The 18,332-nt window shown below is 55.9% G+C and overlaps 1 protein-coding gene across 2 annotated transcripts in view; it reads left to right on the top strand.

Annotated features, from left to right (window-relative positions):
• Positions 1-10,427: 10,427 nt before the first annotated feature.
• The window catches only part of WASF2 (WASP family member 2), a 33,474-nt gene continuing 25,569 nt past the window's right edge, over positions 10,428-18,332 (top strand). The window contains exon 1 of one of the 2 annotated variants that reach the window (XM_069803251.1): positions 10,428-10,546. The gene's annotated coding sequence lies outside the window, so the exon portion shown is untranslated. Of the gene's footprint in view, positions 10,547-10,942; positions 11,009-18,332 lie in introns of those variants that run through there. The other variant, XM_069803252.1, reaches the window with a different exon arrangement.

Here is an 18,332-nt window from a genome sequence, read left to right as displayed (position 1 = left end):
GAGGGAGAAGGGGCTTTTGCCAGTCCCTGTGCCCCAGGTGAAGGTGGTTGGGTGTTTGGAGGGAGCTGTATTTCCACCACCCTTCCCTGCCCCAGGGCCCCCGAGCACTGCAGGGTGGGGGCTCGGGGGGGGCTCTGGGTGCTGGTGGGTGTTTGGCAGCATGGCTGCGTGTGTGTGCATGGAGTGTCCCTGCCGGGGAGGAGATGGGTCCCTCGGTGCAACCACATCTCTGCAGGGGCCAAACTGGGGGGGGGAGGGGGGCAATCCTCCTCTGTGGCCCCCCTGGGTGCCCCCCACATCAGGCAGGGCCCTCAGGGTGAGCTGGGGGAGATGCTGCGGGTGGAGGTGATGGAGGGGGGCTGGGGGGCTCTGCCGGCACAGGGGACCCTGCAGAGGATGCCATCCCCCCTGGGGACCAGCCACGCTCATTGCAAGCACCCTGGTGCTGGGTGGTTTTGGGGGGGGGGGCACTCACACCCCCAATGTCGCACAGTGGAGCTTCACCCAGCAAGCTCCATCTGCTCCCCATGGGCTGGTGCCTGCTGGGCACCCAGTGGCCCCATCCAGGCTGGGACTGGCCCCACAAGAGCTAGTGCTGGCTCTGGGGATGCTGCTCCCATCTAGCACAGCTGGTGGGTCATCCCCCCCCCAGCACCCCCACAGCAGGGTGGCCGCAGCACTGGGAGGCTGCTGGTGGGGAGGGGATGGAGGTTGGAGCACCCCTTCCCACGATCCTCATACACGGTGCGGGCAGAGTGTGGTGGCTGGGGCAAAAGGTGACCCCTCGGGGGGGCCACCCCGATGCTGTGCTCTCACCCTGGTGGGCACCAAATGTCCCCAATCGTGACATTGCTCAATGGGGAAACTGAGGCACGTGAGCAGGGTAGGGGAGGACGGCCTTCCCTGCCGCTTCTGCCCACGCCATGGCTGTGCCCGCATCCTGCACCCATCCCGCAGAGGCTGGACCCCCCAGCCAGCTCCCGCACAGCTACCCCTGGGGGGGTCTTCTAGGAGTGCGTGACCATTCCCACCTTGGCTCCAACGCGATGCTTCCCACAAGCATCAAATTTGCTCTTTTCCCCCCTGTTTTTCCTCTCTTTCATTTCAGGTTGCAAAAAGCAGCATCAAAGGAGGACGAAATCCGTTGTGACCTGATTAACGCCCAGGTAAGGTGGGTGCAAACGAGCACAAGACCACCGATGGAGGCACCGGGGTGCGCCGGGAGAGAAATCCCCCCCGGCAGGTAAATCCCACCGGGAGGCATCACCCAGCATGGCCACAGCCTTGCCGGGCACGGCCGGCTGCTTGGAGCACAGCTTGATTTTATTTATTTTATTTATTTATTTATTTATTTAAGACTCAATTAAATCTATCAAGCAGCGTGTGCCGTTTCTGAGGCTGAAAAACCTCATGATTGGGCTGATTGCTGGGGGTTTATCAGCACAGCCCAGCATCGCTGCCGCCGCACCCGGCTCTTGCTTGGGTTTTGCCAGCAGAGGTTGCTTGGTGCAGGGGGCGGAGGGGGGGAGGGAAGGAGAAAAGACTCCAAAATTTGGTGGGGAAACGGTTGTTTTGCTACTTCTTTATTTGCGTGGCGTGTGTTTATCAAAGGTTTCTGGGAGCTGCTTGTGGGGGCACCCGGGGTGAGCCTGGCATGGCCGCGGTGCCACGCTGTGCCCAGGGTGATGTGGGATGAACGGGGAGAGGAAAGCCTGGTCCCCGGGTGCCTGGCTGTACCTGCTCAGCCACGCCACCTCCTCGGGATGGAAATGATTATTTTAATTAAGCAGCTCTGCTGGGAGGAGGGTTCTGGCCTCTCATGGTGCTAACGATGCCAGAGCAGGCGATGGTGCTCGGAGCCTGGGGATGCTGCAGGACAGTGGGACGAGGGATGCTCCGTGTCCCCGGCACTGGCAGAGGGGTCCAGGGCTGACCCCGGAGCCACTGCACCACGGCGAGCCGGAGCTTTGCCAGCATGTGCCATCGGGAGCGTGGCTGTAAGGAGGCTCGTTGCGCTGCTGCTGGGATCCAGCATGTGCCGGGGGGAAGGCAGCTTTGCCGCCATTTTGACTTTTTCCATCCCCTTGGAAACAAGGCAGGAATTTGCCTTCCTCCCCCTGCCCTTCCCTCCTGCCCATCGCATGGGGATGGATCCGGGGGGGGGACAAAGCTGGGAAATGCCCCATTCCCGGGAGGTGAGGGCCGAGGCTGAGCATGGTGTGCATGGCTGCACACATGTTGCACACCCAGTCCCGGTTGCACCATCGCCCCGGCACAGGGAAGCACATGGGATGCCCATACCCGTGCTGAGCTCACCGCAGTACCGGCACCCGGCTCAGCCGCGGCTCACCGGCACCCGGAGCGGAGCAGAGCGAGGGCTGCGTTGCCCACCCCAGCCCTGGGGTCTTGTCCCGGGGGGCAGCGGTGGGCCCTTGCCTTTGCCCCGCAGGGCTGGGGCCAGCGGAGCCGCCTGGAGCTGCCCGGGAGGTTTAGACACCCCCTTCTCCTTCAAATTAATGGCTGTGCCGTGAAGAAAATTGAAGCCATTATTCTTAGCTCGCATCCTTTATACCCACCAACTTCAACCACTTGACATGCTAATCACAAGCTAACGAGGAAGGGAGGCGATTTCCCACGTCAGACCTGCAATCCAGTGCATCTGGCAGCCGGGGTGGGGACCATCGCATGCCGGGGGCCACCGGCACCCCTGCCCCAACGCCTGCACCCCTGCCCCAACGCCTGCACCCCTGCCACTGCCCCAGCCCTTCCTGCCAGCAGCACCCCAGCAAACAGCCCCCGTTAGCCCTGTTGAAGCCCCCCCATGGCTGGTGTCACCCCACGTTGTCCTTGTCACCCACTCCGGGACAGCCGGGAAGGGGACGCGAGGGCGATGGCGATGGTCCCCAGGGCCGTCCCGCCACAGGGCAGCCTGTGCCGTGCCGCGTCCCCGCTGCAGAACAGCCTCTGTGCCGGCAGCGGGGGCGGCGCAGAGCCCAGCTGGACGACCAGACCACCCCTGCTTTTCCCAGAGGAAGGGCCAGGCCCTTGGAAGATATTTCCACCACCCACCCCCCCCTCCCCGTGTCCCCCCCATCCTCCTTCCGCTCCGCCAGCAGCAGCTCGGGTTGCCCATGCACTCCCCGCGCCGGGGTCCAGCTGAGCCCTGGCGCACTCGTTGCACCCGCCGCAGGGCTGCGCCTGCCCGTCCCCAGCCACCCCAGGCTGGATTCGGCCCAGCCGCCGGCCGGGCAGAAAGCTCTGGAGTCCATTAACATTCCCCTGAGCGATCTAATCCCCCCTCTCTGCCCTGGCTCTGGCTTTTACTTGGTTTTAATCAAGCCCAGCCTGGCGCCTTTTAAATAACCGGGACGGATGGCACCCAGCTCCCCGCACGGCACGTGGGTGCTGCCGTCCCCGGTGTGGGTGCCGGTGCGGAGGGGGAGACAGGGGCAGCCGGGGGCAGAGCATTTGCAGAGGTCTCCACTCTCCAGTAATTTTAAAAGGCATTTTGGAGCCGGAGGAGCTGAGATCAGCAGAGCGGGGGCCAGGAAAGCGAGGGAATAAAAGCAAAGGCTATTGCAGGGGTTGTTATTAATATTTGCTGGCTGATGATGGAAGGGGGGGGGGGAGCCGGCACCAGGGAGTGGGCTGTGTGTCCGCCCTGTGGGGAAAGGGCAGGCTGGGCTTCCCATGAAGGGAGGGGGGATTTGGCATCCGGATGCCTGGGTTCCTTCCTGGCACCCAGAGATGGGGGGGGGGGGGGGGTGCAGGATCCATGCCAGCGCTCCTGGGTCCTGCGCAGCCGCCGGTGGGGCCCCGGTTGGGGTGAAAGGCGATGGTCTCCGCACCGACGCTCCTAAATCAAAGTGTTGGGGCACAGCTGGGGCATGTTGGGGGGAGCCCGGACCCCCCCTGGGGTGGGGGCACCCAGGGGATCCCCCCCTAAACCCCTGGGGACCAGAAGGGTGCAAGGGGAGGGCACCCACGGCGCTCAGCCTCCAGGGGCTTCACCATGTCCCAGCTGCAAAGGGAGCAGGAGCCTGGGGGAGCAAAGTACCTGGGGGGGGGGGGGGGTCCTGGATGGGACCCCCCCAGCTGGGGCTGGGGGCTCTGCGGGGTCGTGGTGGCCTTGCCCAGCCGTGCCCTGCGAGATGGAGCCAGGAGCCATGCCGGTTCCCCCCAGGCTGGCAGTGGAGCCGGGTGGGGGGGTCTGGGGGTGCTGGGTGGGGAGGCAAGGGGCAGCACGGAGGGTTTTGGGGGGCAAAGCATGAGCCAAAGCGTTTGTTTTTCCGGGGGCCCCGGCGGTGTGAGTTATCAGCAGTGGCAGAAGCACGGTGCTTCCCGGCCGGGTGTGCGCGCCGGCTCCTCAGGGAGGGATTAAGGGGATTATATTATTATTTGTTATCACTGAGGGGGGAGAAAAAAAGAAGAAACCTCCATTGCTGGGAACTCTGCCTAATCGGAGCAGAGATTAGCTCTCTGCCTCCGCCCGGCCGGGCTGGGACGGCTCCTGTGGGCACCGGGGCTGTGGCTGCCCCTGCCCGGGATGGGGGTCCAGGGGGGCTCCCCTGTACCCATCTGACTGGCAGCGGGAGCCCAGCCGGGTGACAGAGGGCCGCCGGGTCCCTGGGGAGCCACCTCGTCTGCGAGTCACATATGGGACCAGATTTTGGAGGCGATGGTTACTGCCTGAAGCGGTTGGCAGAGGAAATGGCGGCTCCTTTTCCAGCCTCCCCTGGGACCGTGGGGACTGTCACCCTTGGCCGGGCACGGTGGCACCCCGGCTGTGGGGGGACCAGCCCCGTGGTCTGGTGGAGGGCAAGCCGGCAGTGATGCTTTGCCCCATGGATGGTGAGAGCTGCCACGAAGGCTTCTGGCGAGGGCAAGCTTGCAGCCGTGGTTTTCCATCTCCCCTGGCCGCGGATCTTGGGGATTTTGGCAGGTTTGGGGGGAGCAGCACAGACAGGGGGTTTGTGCCTCCCCTGGCATCGGGACAAGGGCGAGTGCCCCCAGTGACAACCCAGCATCCCTGAAGGATGGGGACAAACTTGGCTGTGGTCCCCCCCTCTTGCACCCCCTCCCAGGTAACTGGCTCTCAGCCCTGAGACGCGGGGTAAGAAATGAAGCCCCGAGACAAACCAAGACCGATACCCGGGCAGCCCCGGGGCTCCCACCACACAAATCTCTCCCCGCCACGGTGCTGGGATGCGTCGGCCGCCCTTCCTCCCCCTCGTCTGCTGCCTTCACCCTCCTCCTGCAGCCGCTGCGTGGCAGGCGGTGAGTGATGCCGCTGCCAGCTCAGCCCTGCCTGGCTCCGGCTCAGGGGGGGCCGCCTCAGACAGGGCTGCTGGGAAAGATGGGTGGCTCGGTGGGGCAACGTGCCACGGGACGATGCGTCATGGGGTGACATGCCATGGGGCAATGTGCCATGGGGCATCCCCCGGGGGTGCAGGGGAGGGAGGCTGGGCTGAGCCAGGATGCTTCGGGGCATGCTGGTATGTGAGGATGCAGGGCGAGATCCTGCAAGTCAGCGTGGGCTCTGCCAGCCCACTAAGAGGAGCAGGAGGATGAGGAGGGTCCAGCTGAGCCAGGTACCCATGAACAGCAAAGTTTCAGGGTTTCCCCCTCACAGCGGGGTCGTGTGCCCCATCCTATCCCCTCGTGTGCCCATCAGGGCTGCGCTGCATGGGGCAGCTGGCTGGTACCCGTGGGCACCGCGGGTCCTGTGCTGCTCCCTGCCCGTCCCAAGCTCCACGGGGCTGTGAGCATCCCCTGCCCACTGGGCTCTGGTGGGCTGGGGCTGGAGATGTGCCGGGACACCCGGCACAGAGGGGCCACCTCTGCCCTGCTCCCCGCTGGCTCGACGGATGCCAGGGCAGGGTAGTCACACCACGGGGTGGAGGAGGTGTGGGACCACACCGGGTGCTCCGGGAGACAGTGCACCCAACTCAGGACATCAGGGTATTTTTTTTCCCCTTTCTTAAGCCTCCAGCTCTGTCTGCTGGGCCGGGAGTCCCCCAAGGACAGCCTCACTCATTACACTGCAGCTTACAAGTGCACATCTTGAATTTTTCTTTCCAAACCCCCAGCTTCCAGCAAGTGGAGGCCAAGCCAGGTTCAAATGTGGGGTGCAGGTTTGGGGCAGCCCCTCTCCAATTTTGCCTTGCCTGTAGCAAGGCTGAAGCCACCACCACCACTGCAGAAAGCCCGTCATTAGAGCTGCTTCCGCACACCCTTTCCGCTGATGGACCGCGCTATTTTCTTTAGTCTTTTATTTACACTTTATTGCTCTTGTTTTTGCACTGGCAAGCGCTGCTGGAGTGCACAGAAATCCTTCAGATCTCGGCTGGCAGCAGAGCTCTGCCTAATCATAGTCATTATCTGGAAGCAGGTAATGGGCATCTTTCCCATGTTAATTTGAAAACAGAATCGGCGAGAGCAGGACACCAGGGATGGAGCATGCTCCCAGCAGCCGCCACTGCCTTCGGATGATTTCTGGGTGCCGGTGGCTTCGGTGGGTGCTGGCCGTCGGGCAGGGGTAGGTTTGGGATGGGAGCACACGCAACCCCAGGCACAATGGCTTGTGCCGAGCCTCGTGGCTCAATAAATCAGCCGGGAAGGGGCTGCTGGCCGGCATCCTGCATGGCCGGAGCCCGTCCTTGCTGCCGCAGCAATAAAATCCCCCGGCCTTGTTTTTTTGGCGACGAGGAGGATGGCGGCTCTCCCTCCTCCCCGCGCTGCTGTCAGAACTTGCCCCCGGCTCGGCCCAGCGTGGCTGGGTCCTTCGTTAACAAGGACTCGTCCCTTTTATCCCCATCGGCGGGAGGGGATGGGGATGGAGGTGAGAGGCGAGGATTTCTCCCGGGGCCGGGAGGGGAAGGCTGGGTGGTGTTGGAGTTTCGTTTGCTGAGATACCATTAACGAGTGAGCAAAGGTTGCGGAGTCTCCATGGAGACAAGACAGCAAGCGAGACGGAGCGGGTGTGCAGCTGAGGTTAGAGCTGATTAGTAAATGTCAGCGGCACAGCAACTGCCCGCCACCACGCTGGCTCGGGGACCCGGCGGGCAGCGGGTGCTCTGGGCACCCCACGCACCCTCGGCACCCCACGTGCACTGCGCATCCCGGGCACCCTGAGCACCCCATGCATCCCGTGTGGCCCGCTGCATCCCGGGTATCCCATGCATCCTGTGTGACCTGGACACCCCGTGTGTCCTGTGCATCCCAGGCACCCCGTGCCCCCATCCATCCCACGTGCCTCATGCATCCCACGTGCCCCATGCACCCCGGGCACCCTGGGCACCCCATGTGTCCTCTGCATCCCCAGCACCCCGTGCACCCCATTCATCCCACATGCCCCATTGCATCCTGTGTGCACCGTGCATCCCATGCACCTTGGGTAGCCCATGCACCCTTGGCGTCCCACACGCCCCACACATCCCTGGGGCGCATCCAGGTGCCCCATGCACCCTGTGCATCCCATGCACTCCCTGCACGCAGGCACCCCAGGTCCCTGCTGCAGCCCAGGTTGATGCCAGGCTGTCACGGTCCATGGGAATCAGGGATGCAGGAGAAGCCCAGAGCACACCATTGAGTGCACATTTCTGGAACATCCTTGCAGCTCCGGTACCGACAGCCCTGGCTTCTTCCCGAGCAGGGATGCAGCCAGAGCCGCTCTGCCCTCATGCTATGCTGCTGCCATGCTGCAGGGGCTCCTCGGCCATTTTGTGAAACACTGGGGGAGCAGGGGAAGGGGCACCCAAGACTCCCTGGCGGAGGGTGGGTAACTCCAGATTGCTGCTTGGCTGCCATCCCTGGGCAAGGACATGGCCATGGCCTTGTGCGAGGCTGGGACGGCACGCCAGCTGCGATAAGCTGCCATCTCCTCCCTCCTGCAGAGGATGTCCACTCCTCCATCCCTGGGTCACGCAGAGGAAGGATGAGGCTGGACCTGCTGGATCCCACCTCATTTTCAGCAGAAGCAAAGCCCGGACTGAGGGAAGCGGGGTCGGGCTGAAGCCGGAGGGGATAGCAATTTGTGCCAGGGTCTGTCTGGGGTTATCAGGGGCTTGGACATGGCTGGAGCCCAGCCAGGAGGCAGGAGCAGCCCAGCTGCCCTTCCCCATCCCCTGGAGCATCATTTACCTCCAGCAAAATGCGGGGAGGCACCTGGCAGGCGAGAGCATCCCTCTTGCAGACAAACAAGTGTCAGGGGGTACTGCGGGGAGGGAGGGGGGTGGTGGATCCTGCAATTTAGCGGGTATTATTTGGCAGCTATAAACAGAGCCTCTCACACAGCCGGGGAGAGATAAAGGTTGCAGTGCAGATACAGATTAGGTGGTTCCCTTGAGGCTGTGACACCTTGAGATAGAAGCAGATCTTCTTCAAGGGAATGGCTTGCTGGCAGTCTGGAAAACCTGGAGCTGAGCGGCCTCCAGCAGCACCTCGGCCATTGCCTTGCACCTGCGGGGTGAGACAGAGGGGTGCTGGGGCAGCACAGGGAGCCAGTGGGTGCTGGGGGCATCGGCAGGTGCTGAGCATTGCACCCAAGGTGGCTGTGCGGGAGGTGGGAGTGATGTAAAACGGGCAAGAATTGGCTGTTTGCAACATGTGCATGCACCCATCTCGCCCAGGAGGAGCCAAAGGAGACGGCGGCAGTGGCAGAGAGACCCCAGGAGTCGGCAAAGGCTGCGCCACGGGGCAGGGCAGGCAGGAGCTGCGGACAGAACGGGCAGGCATGGCACACACCAGAGTGACCCTCAGGTTGCTCCAGTTGGGGCCACCAGCTCTGCCCGTCAGCAATGCCCGTGGCTGGGGTGCCCTGCCCGGCTGCTGTCACGGCTCCCGGCAGTGCTGACATGGATTTGTTTGCTTCCCAGTGGGAGTGATGGGAACACCGGTGATTTACTCCCCGCAGTTCAGTTTAAAGCACGAGCACTCCAAGCACCGAAGAGATAGATGTCGGTGCCCAGTGCCCTTCGTTCTGCCCCCGCCTGCTCCCTCTTCCCCCTTCTGTAGGTACAAACAAACCCAGTGCTTAATGTCGATAATCAGGCAGGGATGGAAAGATTTAATATCCAGGTGCACAGGCAGAAATGCAACGTGCCACGTGCTGGTAATTTCTGATCGAGTCTTTGCTCCCGCAGTTTCTGAGGGGGCCATTAGCATCGCCCTGGCTCTGCCGAAGACCGGGCTGAGCTGGAGGACGCTGCCGAGGTCACCGGAGCTTGAGGCCGGGCAGGGAGCGGAGCTTTTCCGAGCCCCCAGCGTGCTCAGCCAAGCTCCCCGACCTGGCGTGACCCCCACCTGCCGCAATCCCGGCCTGATGTCCTCGTGGGCGCTGGGGACGGACGGCAGTGTCCGCTCCGCAGGACCCGTCCCGTGTCACCCCCCCATACGCACGCTGCCGGCCCCGTTCGTTAAACCAGGCTCATTTAAGTTGTGACTCTGCTCCCCACCTCGTCAGGCCGCGGGGAGAAACCCAGGCGGGAGCCCAAATCAGCGGCCATCACCCCTGCACGGCCAGCGAGGAGGATGGCTGGCTGTCCCCATGCCCCCCCCCCAGCTCCGCATACCCCCGTGCTGGGGACCCCCTGCCCTGGTTTGGGGACTGGAGGTGGTTGGGGGGCTGGGGAACCCCCCTCCCTCGTTTAGGGGCTGGAGACTGATGAGGGCTCTCTGGGTTTGTGGCAGGAGGAGCTCGCCAGGCTCTGGTCTCACTCGCCAGCCCAACACTGTCCCTGTCACCTACACCCCCCTGCCCCACTGCCACCCCCCCACCTCTCCCCAAAGCCCCCCCCCCATCCCTCCACCCCTTCCTCCTCCTGCCCCCCCTCCCCAGTCTTGTCCCCTAACCCCCACCCCACACTGCTGGCACCCAATCCCTGCCCCACACCCTGCCCCACAGCTCCCAGCCCTGACCCCACAGCCTTGCCCCCCCCCCCAGCTCTGCCCCCCCTCCCCCGCCCCGCCCTGGCGTGACACCCCCGCTCCCCCAGGTGGAACTTTCCTCGCAGGGCGTGAGACCATAGAGGCGAAAAAGGCAACACCAAAGGGGACCTCTTCGGGGGGGACGAAGGGACAGAGAACACCTTCCTCCAAAGATACCTGGAAGGATATCGAGCTCTGGCCCTCCAAGACTCAGATACGCGTTTTAAAAATGTCGTGGATGGCCGTGGTGTCGCGATTCTCTCCTCTGCCCCTGGAACCTGTCCCAAACCTGCCCGGGGCTCTCCCCGTCTACATCCCCTAATGGTACGTTCCTCCCTGTTTACGCTCTTTGCGCGGCCGGCTTGGGTGGGGTTCTTCTGTTGCTCCAGTTTCGTACGCAAGTGGCGTAGAGCGACTTTGATAGACAGCCAGACGCAGCCAATAGCGCGGCAGGATCTTTGACCGGTTAGCCAATGGCGCAGCGGACCGGCGGCCGGGAGGAGGCGGGGCGAGGCTCAGTCAGGGCAGGGAGGGGGAGCTGTGGAATGGCGGACGGCCGGGCTGGCCCGCCCTGGTGGTAACGAGCCGAGGGGGCCGGAGGGGACAGCTGCGGAGGGGGGTGAGTACGAGAGAGGCGAGCAGAGACTCCCCGGGCTTCCTAGGCCGCCTCTTCCCGGGGGAGAGAGGCGGAGGCGCTGGGGTGGGCCGCTAGGCCCTTGCCAAATAGTGAGCTATCGGGCTGAGCGGGGCACTGTTTCCTGCCACATAGTGAGTCCCGGGCTGGTGTGGGCCCTGGTGCCCCCGGGCTGGGAGGTTTGGGGCGGGCTTGGCCCCGGGCTGGGGACGGGGAAAAGGAATTGGCTTCATCCCTGGGCTGACACTTGCCCAGCCCCTCCCAGGGGCCATGGCTCAGTGCAGGGTGTGTGCCCTGGGCCGGGCTGGCCGGAGGGGCTGGGGTGTAGGGGGAGGGCTGGCCTGCCCGGGGGGGTGGACAGAGCCCTGCGTTGGGTTAAGGAAATGCCGGTCTGGCGGGCTCTCTCGAGGCTTCGCCGGTGTCTGCTGTCCTGGGGCCATTACGGAGGTCTGACTTAGTGAGAATGGTTTGGGGAAGCTGGGGAGAAGGGTGGGGGTGCTGCAGGGTCTCCTCTAAGGGAGAGGCAGTGCTGCTGTGCTGGGGGAGGGGGGTCCCTCCCTTCCCAGGCTGGCTGCAGCCTTTGTCGGGTTTGACATCAGTGCTTGTGCAAACGTGTGCATGTCTGTGTACAAAGTCTGTCTGTCTGGGTGTGAGCTGGCTGCCCGTGTTGGTGCAAGTTCTGGTGATTGCGCTCATGGAGCGTTGCTGTGAAAGCGACTTCTCCCTCCTGGCTGTCTTCCTGCCCCACAAGTGGGTGCGCCCTTCAGTGTGTCTGGCTATACTTTAAGGATGTGTGTAAGCCCCTTGACCATTAACTAGCCATATGAGCCCATAAAATCTAAAACTACTTGGGGTAAGTCTATGTGGGTGCTGTAGTGTGCTTTGGAAAATGTTTTCCCCAGTCTTAAATCCCTAGGTGCAGTCTGAAAAGAAGCTTTGGAGGGTGTAACAGGATATGGTCGGGTAGTTTGGTCAAATGCTCTGACCTGCTGGTGACCTCAGATGATATTTCTTCCAGAGAAGGAATAAGTTGTTAAGGAATGTCCTTGGGGTTGTACCTCACCAGCATTTAGGTTTGTGTTGCGGTTACTGCTTTGGGATACAAAGAGCCTATGTCCTTTGGAGAAAGGTAAGAGATTGCAGCTCCTCCCTGTTAGCTGTTATGTGACCTCAAGGACCTTCCCATGGTAGGATTTTTTTCCTGCCAAAAGTTTCACATTTGACATTACTCTTTTACTTTCGTTAGTAGCAACAGCAGAATTGGGCACTTCTACATAGATTAGACCACTGGTGGGACTGCGTGGTGTGTAATGCCAGGAGTAGGCCTCTTCAGTAAGACACTAGAAAACACTGAAAGTCTAAGTTTTTCAGCACTGCAGATGTTGGTGGGCATAAAATTATATTAATAACAATAGAAAACTTTCATTAAGTACACCGGCTGCAGACAAGGTCATCATTGATGGAGCCCTCTGTAACCTTCACACTTGCATGTCCAGCCCCACAAAGACTTGTGAGGTGGAAAAGTTGAAAGTAAAAGATGTGAGAAGCCAGCAGGGTGTGCGTGTGTGTGCCTCCCTGTGACAAAGCTGATGCAAAATGTTACTTTATGGGAAGTACTAAAGTCAGTACGCTTGGTCACATGAGGAAGGGGAATAGTTATGTTTTCCACCCGTTTTAAACATCTGCAGAATCAGTTGCTACTAAATGCTGCAGAAATTTAAAATGCTGCGTTGCGACACTTTTCATTCTGATTTGCCCCTTATTGACCTTGAGTGGGTTTTTGTCATAGAAACCGATACAGAGTTTAATCCAAAACTTAGTTAAAAACAAACCAAAGCTAACATCTACCCACTGAAAACACAGACAGAATGTTGATAGAGTGACTTTGAAAATCCACTTGCGTTCACAGCCAAGGACAAGTTTTATCCAGGAAGTGGGGTGGAGCTGGCCAGGCACTCCAGTTCTGTGCATTTTTGTTGTTTGGGTTTGTTTTTTTTTTTTTAACTATTGTGCTTGAAAACATGAAGTTTGAGTGAGTGAGCTTGATGCAGGCTTTAAAGACCCACCTAATGCTGATCATTGGTCAAGCTACAGTTGTCAATATTGTCCCTGGGTGGGTTGGTGATGGTGGGGGTCAAACCCAGGACTTGTGCCTTCCAAAGCATCGATTTCTGCTTGGTTAAAAGCCTTGTTCTGTTTGGGGTGAGGAGCAGGTTTGTCTCAGCCCAGCTGAGACAAGGTGAAGCCTTGCTGTACTTTGAGTTGTAAGAGGATAAACTTCCAGGATTGAACTGAATGCAAGCTTTTCCCTAAACTGCATATTTTGACTGCTTTCAGAAGGGAATGTGACTTTTTTTTTATCTGTCTGGTAACAAGTTCAAAAAGTAAATGCCCCAAATTCCATTTTTTTTATTTTAAAAAACCAAACCTTCTGATGGCTCATGCCTGTCAGACTCCTTCCTCTTCACAGCTGTGAAGATAAAGCCTTTCCAAGCTGTCTGCTGCTGATCAGGTTTTTCCAAGCCGCTGCATGGTGATGTTAGCAAGACCCCTGCTTCATTTTGCTGTTCCCACACCCCTGTTCCCAGCCCCGCAAAAAATCAGCTGTGCAGCAGTGTGATGCCACTGCCTGATCTCAGGCTGCAGGCTCACCCACTGTTCCTTGCTTTAGCTTCTGTCTGGTCTACATTCCTAACAAATCTTTCAAGCTCGGGTTTTACAAAACTATGCTGGGGGGTGGGTAGGAGGGTGCAGGCTAAGGCTGCAGGAAAAAAAAAAAGAGGGAAATCTGGTGTGTTTCTGGCTACTTTTTGTACAAGTCCTATTTGAAATGTGTTGTGAAGTGAGTGGCTTGCTGAAGAAGGGTAGAGGCTGGAACTGCAGCCCTCATGTCTTTAGAGATATCACTGCTGGAGTTTGAAGTAATGAGTTAATAGTAAAGTTCTTTTAAGCGGAGTATAAAACTGGTTTCCCTATGAATAATGTGACACACCGAACAGAAATGGTGTATTTTTAAGTTACAGCTCAGAAGGTATTTGTGAGCAGTGATTCATTAAAAAGAATACAACCTTTATGATAACTACCAACCCAGTTTCTCAGCATGCTTTGAATATATCTCATTCTTCAGGGCTGGTCTAGGAAAAGTTGATTTCATTCACAAAGCTTAGATAATCACATAGTGTGGGTGGAGGGGTTAAAACTTCAGTGATTGCCTCATATGCATATAGTTAGAGCAGCAAATCCATCTCCTGTTTTTTTTTTATTTTTTGTGGTGATAGAAGAACAAAGAAGGTTGTTAGGATTAATGTTTCAACAAAATCAGGTTGGTTTTCTTTGACAGACTGTAATAAGGAAGATTTCAACAAGTGTAAGACTCGGCTTTAATCCTTCCAGATAGGTTCTCTCTGTGGGCTTTCTGGACTCAAATGTTTAACTTTAAGGTTTCTGTTTTGTCTCTGCTAGGTTTGATGATAATACTTAGCCCTTGGTCATTCAGCTGAGCAAAATACATTGCTGCATGTGCTGCACGAGTCAGTCACAAACCAGGAAAAGGATTGAATAGCGATTGTGTTTGCATGTGTTGTGTATAAAGTTCCCGCTGTCCCCATATAGAATGGGACACCAGCACCCAGCAAAAACATGCACTGCCAAAAGCTGCTTCTGAGAGTTCAAGTAGCCAGAACAGGCCACTGTCTGACGGCTCAGTGCTGGGCTTGCTCCTTTATGTAGTTTCTAAAGTAATGCTGCGCAAAATGCACAGGAGGCAAACCAAAAGTGACACTTTCACTGTGCGGAAATCTAGGAAAGCAAAATGCAACTATTTTCCCAGCCTGTCTTGTGGTGTGTTACTGTTTTCAGCCACACTCTTGCTTCTAATAGGATCTGTAGTAAGAAATTGTGTATTTGAGTATTTATTCTCACTGTGCAAGGACAAATATTTGTGAGATTGGGCCCTTAGTTACCGCAGATTAACATTTATTTAAATATTTTAGGTATTTATAAACACTGGATTTAAAAAAAGGCATGTGGAAATGGCTTCTGGGTAATAAGCAAATGACTGCTCAGAACAGAACCACCCCGGTGACATTTACTTCCTTTGTATTTTTGCAACTCTGTGTAATAAAAAGACTGTGTGTTTTCTTTTTGAGAAGGGGGGGCTACTGGTGCTGCTGATCAGGCTTCACTGCAAAGGGAGTGCTTGCTAACAGGAGCTTCTACAGAAGGTTATCAGATTCAGGCCTGATTCTGATTTATATATAAGATTGGTTTCTCCATCTGAAGGTCTGCAGGATTTTTATTTTCCTGCCTGGGAGGCAGTAGGGGGGAGGTCCCCTCCCAGAAGAACTGAAACGTGAACTTCCATGTTATTTTGTTGAGCAAGCAGTACAGCAGCAGTGCAAAGCGTTAATCACATTCTCCATCCTGAGCTCGCCTTCACTGCAGTAATGGGCCTGGGAAATAGTTCCTCTAGATCCTACCCTAATTCTTGAAATCACAGTAAAGCTTTCTGGTATTATGTTGCTGCTGGAGAAGTGGTGGAGCACAGACATATCGCAAGTATGCATCTGCCAGGGGCTTTGATGAAGAAAATTTAAAGGACCAGGAATCTCAACTCGTCTCCCACAAATGCGGTCAGTGGCGACCTGCTCTGTTCCTTTGACAGCTTCCGTGTTGTCTCCTCTTACAGAGCAGTATCCCAGACCTGTTTTGGGGAGAAATGGTGGTTTAAAGGATGCTGTGATGCCAAGAGAGGAAGAAGGGAGATGCCTGTGAAGCAGTAGCAGTTAGCATTTGTTCTTAAGGGCGTAAATTTCTGCATGGGAGGCTGTTGCTGGGTCACCGCTTTAGAGGAGCTGCTCTGAGATCACTAGTGACCTGTTGTCCTGGAGGTTCTGATTGTCCTGCATTACTGTTGAAAGTGGTGCACAGTTGAGAATGGGCCGAACAACATGCAAAGAGCTGTCCACTAAAAATAGTTTGTTCTTACTGCTGCAGTAAATCAAGCCTGAACCATGAGTTTATTTTTTGGTTTCTACTGAAAGTGCTTGGTAAGAATTGAGAGCTTCTCTTCTGTTGTCTGATGCAGCTAGATAACCTTCTTCCCGGAAGGTGCTTGTTTAATATGAATGGTGATGCATTTATTCAAACAACTCCTTTATGAAGCAAAGACACACATAGATTTGAGATTAAAATCTCCTAATTGTAAAGTGAAGGGCACAAAGGAAGTTTTTTTCACCTAGTGTATGATAAATGTGGGACTTGCTGCCCTGGGATTTCATGGATGCCAACGGTTTAGATGAGTTCAGAAACTGATGAGACCAGTTTACGGAAGTGAAATCCATAAAGGACAATTAAATAATAGTGTTTGTTTCTGCGTGGTCTTAATGTGCGGTGGGGTGCTGCAACGTGGAAAAGGACACCAGGGAGAACTGTTGCTCTGTGCTTGCCTTGTTCTCATGCTCTTTTCTTTATGCATCTGATATCTGGCCACTGATGGACAGAGAATGCTGGTTTATCTGGAGGCTGGATGACCTAGCATGGCTATTCTTAAGTCCCGTGGCTTAGGGTTTCTTGTCTTGTTTGTTCGCTGACGTTTCCGATGATGTTACAGAGCAATCTGCCTCTTCCGAGCCTCCATTTCTCCCTGCTCATAAAACTGGGCTAATGACTCTGACCTTTTGTTTGTAAAGCAAAAGGAAAAGGATCAACAAAATACTGGAGCTTATTTACTATCATTACTGAAATGATGAGCAATGCCACTTTGCGGTACTTCAAAGAGGCTTCGCTTATAAGATGCTGGAAATCCCTAGAGAGCGAAAATGTTTCAGATGGAAGAGGAGGAGGGGGAATATTCCTCCTGTTCTCATCTCGTAAGTGTACTCCCTGCAAGGCATGGAGGTAATGTCTCCAGCCATCTCCCCTCCCAGCTGGGCTATTTAAAATAGTTGCTGACAATCTTTGCTTTTTTCCGTAATAGCCAAATGGGCTGGTGTCACTGATCGCATAGGAGCGAGTTCTGCATAAATTGTTCACATGCTGTGGAGTTTTGCAAAGTACTTTGTTGACCTGTTGTATAACTGCTAATAAGATTGAATGTGGTTTTAATTTCTCACTTCCTTTTTTCACAGATGCCCTTTTCCTACTTCTTAGAGTCTTACTTCAAGTCTCTGTATAGCAAAAGTCTTTTTCTGTTGCTCAAAGAATGAATGATGCTTTGCTTTCAGTCAGCTCTGCACTGGAGGGCTTTAAGTGGCATTCAGAGAAGGCTATCAGCCACAATATCTGATGTATTGGTGTAGCTGCGGTTCATGCATGGAGTGCAAAAAATGGGATTTAATTGGGAGGGAGGGGGAATAGCAGCCCTGGCTGAATGGATGGGTGAAAGTTCCCCGACCACCCCTTAGCCCAGCAAATAGTTGGTTGAGTGCCTGCCAGAGCGGAAGCGAGTTCCCTTTCAGGCACCCTGCTTTTGTGCACCGTAAGAAAAAGCACACACTCTTATGGTTTTGGCCTTGCAGCTGCAAAAAAATAAAAAAAAAAAAAAAAAAGGCGAGAGAGAACCGTGCACACACCCAGATCCTGTTCTTTCAATACCAACAGCTGCTGAGCTGATCCTTTGCTGGAGGAAGGCATATAGCTGTAAACACAGCTTGTGTAAAACCTTTACCTTGTGTCTAGGGCAGCATGAAATAACTGGCCGCTTCCCTTTTGGAGGCTAAATTAAAAATGTGTGTAATTAACTTATACAAAATAGCCTTTTGGTTGCTATTGAGAATTCAATATTGTATCAAGGAGGTTACATCTAGGGTCTGGCTTCACATGAGAGGTTTCCATAAAGCAGCTTATTATAGACCTTGTGGTGAGCTTTGATAGAAACACTTGCATCTTTAGCATCCCTAATACAGTCTAATCTCTCTTCTCCCGAAAAGATCGGTTCAATAAGTGATGGTTTCAGACACTCTGAAATACTTTTGGATGGTCCAGAGCCTGGAGTTTGCACTGTAGATTACATAAGGTGAGATCACTGCTGGGCTCAGAACATGCAAAATGGAAACAACTACAGCTTAAAAAGAATATTTTTCTGACTGTCCCAAGGAGATTACACAGGCATCTGTCACCACGTCCAAGCTGAAATTTGACCCTGCTCTGTCAGACCAGGGGGGCTGATTGAAACAGTGGGGCCTTGCTGAAGTCTGCCTGGAAGGTTGTTTGGTCCCGCTGGCTGCATGGATGGAGAAAGTGAGTCCAAGGATTGTCATGCTGTTGAGCAAAACCAGAAGACTGCTACTCACAGCTTCCTGTAGCTCTGCCTGCAAATCCCAAATGGCAGCCTGGGATCATGCGCCATGCCCGTACGTTGCACAGATGGCTCGTACGTGCACAAAAACCAGATTCAGTGTTTCTGTGGGGTTGCCTCGCTGGGCACCTCTACAGAAGAACGGGGTAATCCCAGACATGGGGCAGGCCCCTTCTCCCCCAGCCCTGGTTCCTCTTCCCACCTTTGGACAGGACAAACTGTAGGCGTGGGAAGGGAGAACTGCCTGGAAAACCCCAGATACGTGGTGGCTTTTGGTACTGGTGGGGTGGGCACCTGCCTGTTCTCCTGAGTTCATAGTACTACCCATCTCACTTGACTCCTGAGATCCAAAAAGCATATCCAGGGTCTTAATGTGTCATCATATGCGTATCTTTTTTTTTTTTTTCCTTCCGCAATAGAAAACCCATGTGTTATTTTGACTTTATTAAGACGCTGTTCATAAACCATTTTAAT

This window comes from Haliaeetus albicilla, chromosome 16 (genome assembly GCF_947461875.1).
Source record: "Haliaeetus albicilla chromosome 16, bHalAlb1.1, whole genome shotgun sequence".
NCBI classification, from domain to species: Eukaryota; Metazoa; Chordata; class Aves; order Accipitriformes; family Accipitridae; genus Haliaeetus; species Haliaeetus albicilla.
This window is presented reverse-complemented; position numbering and strand designations above follow the sequence as displayed.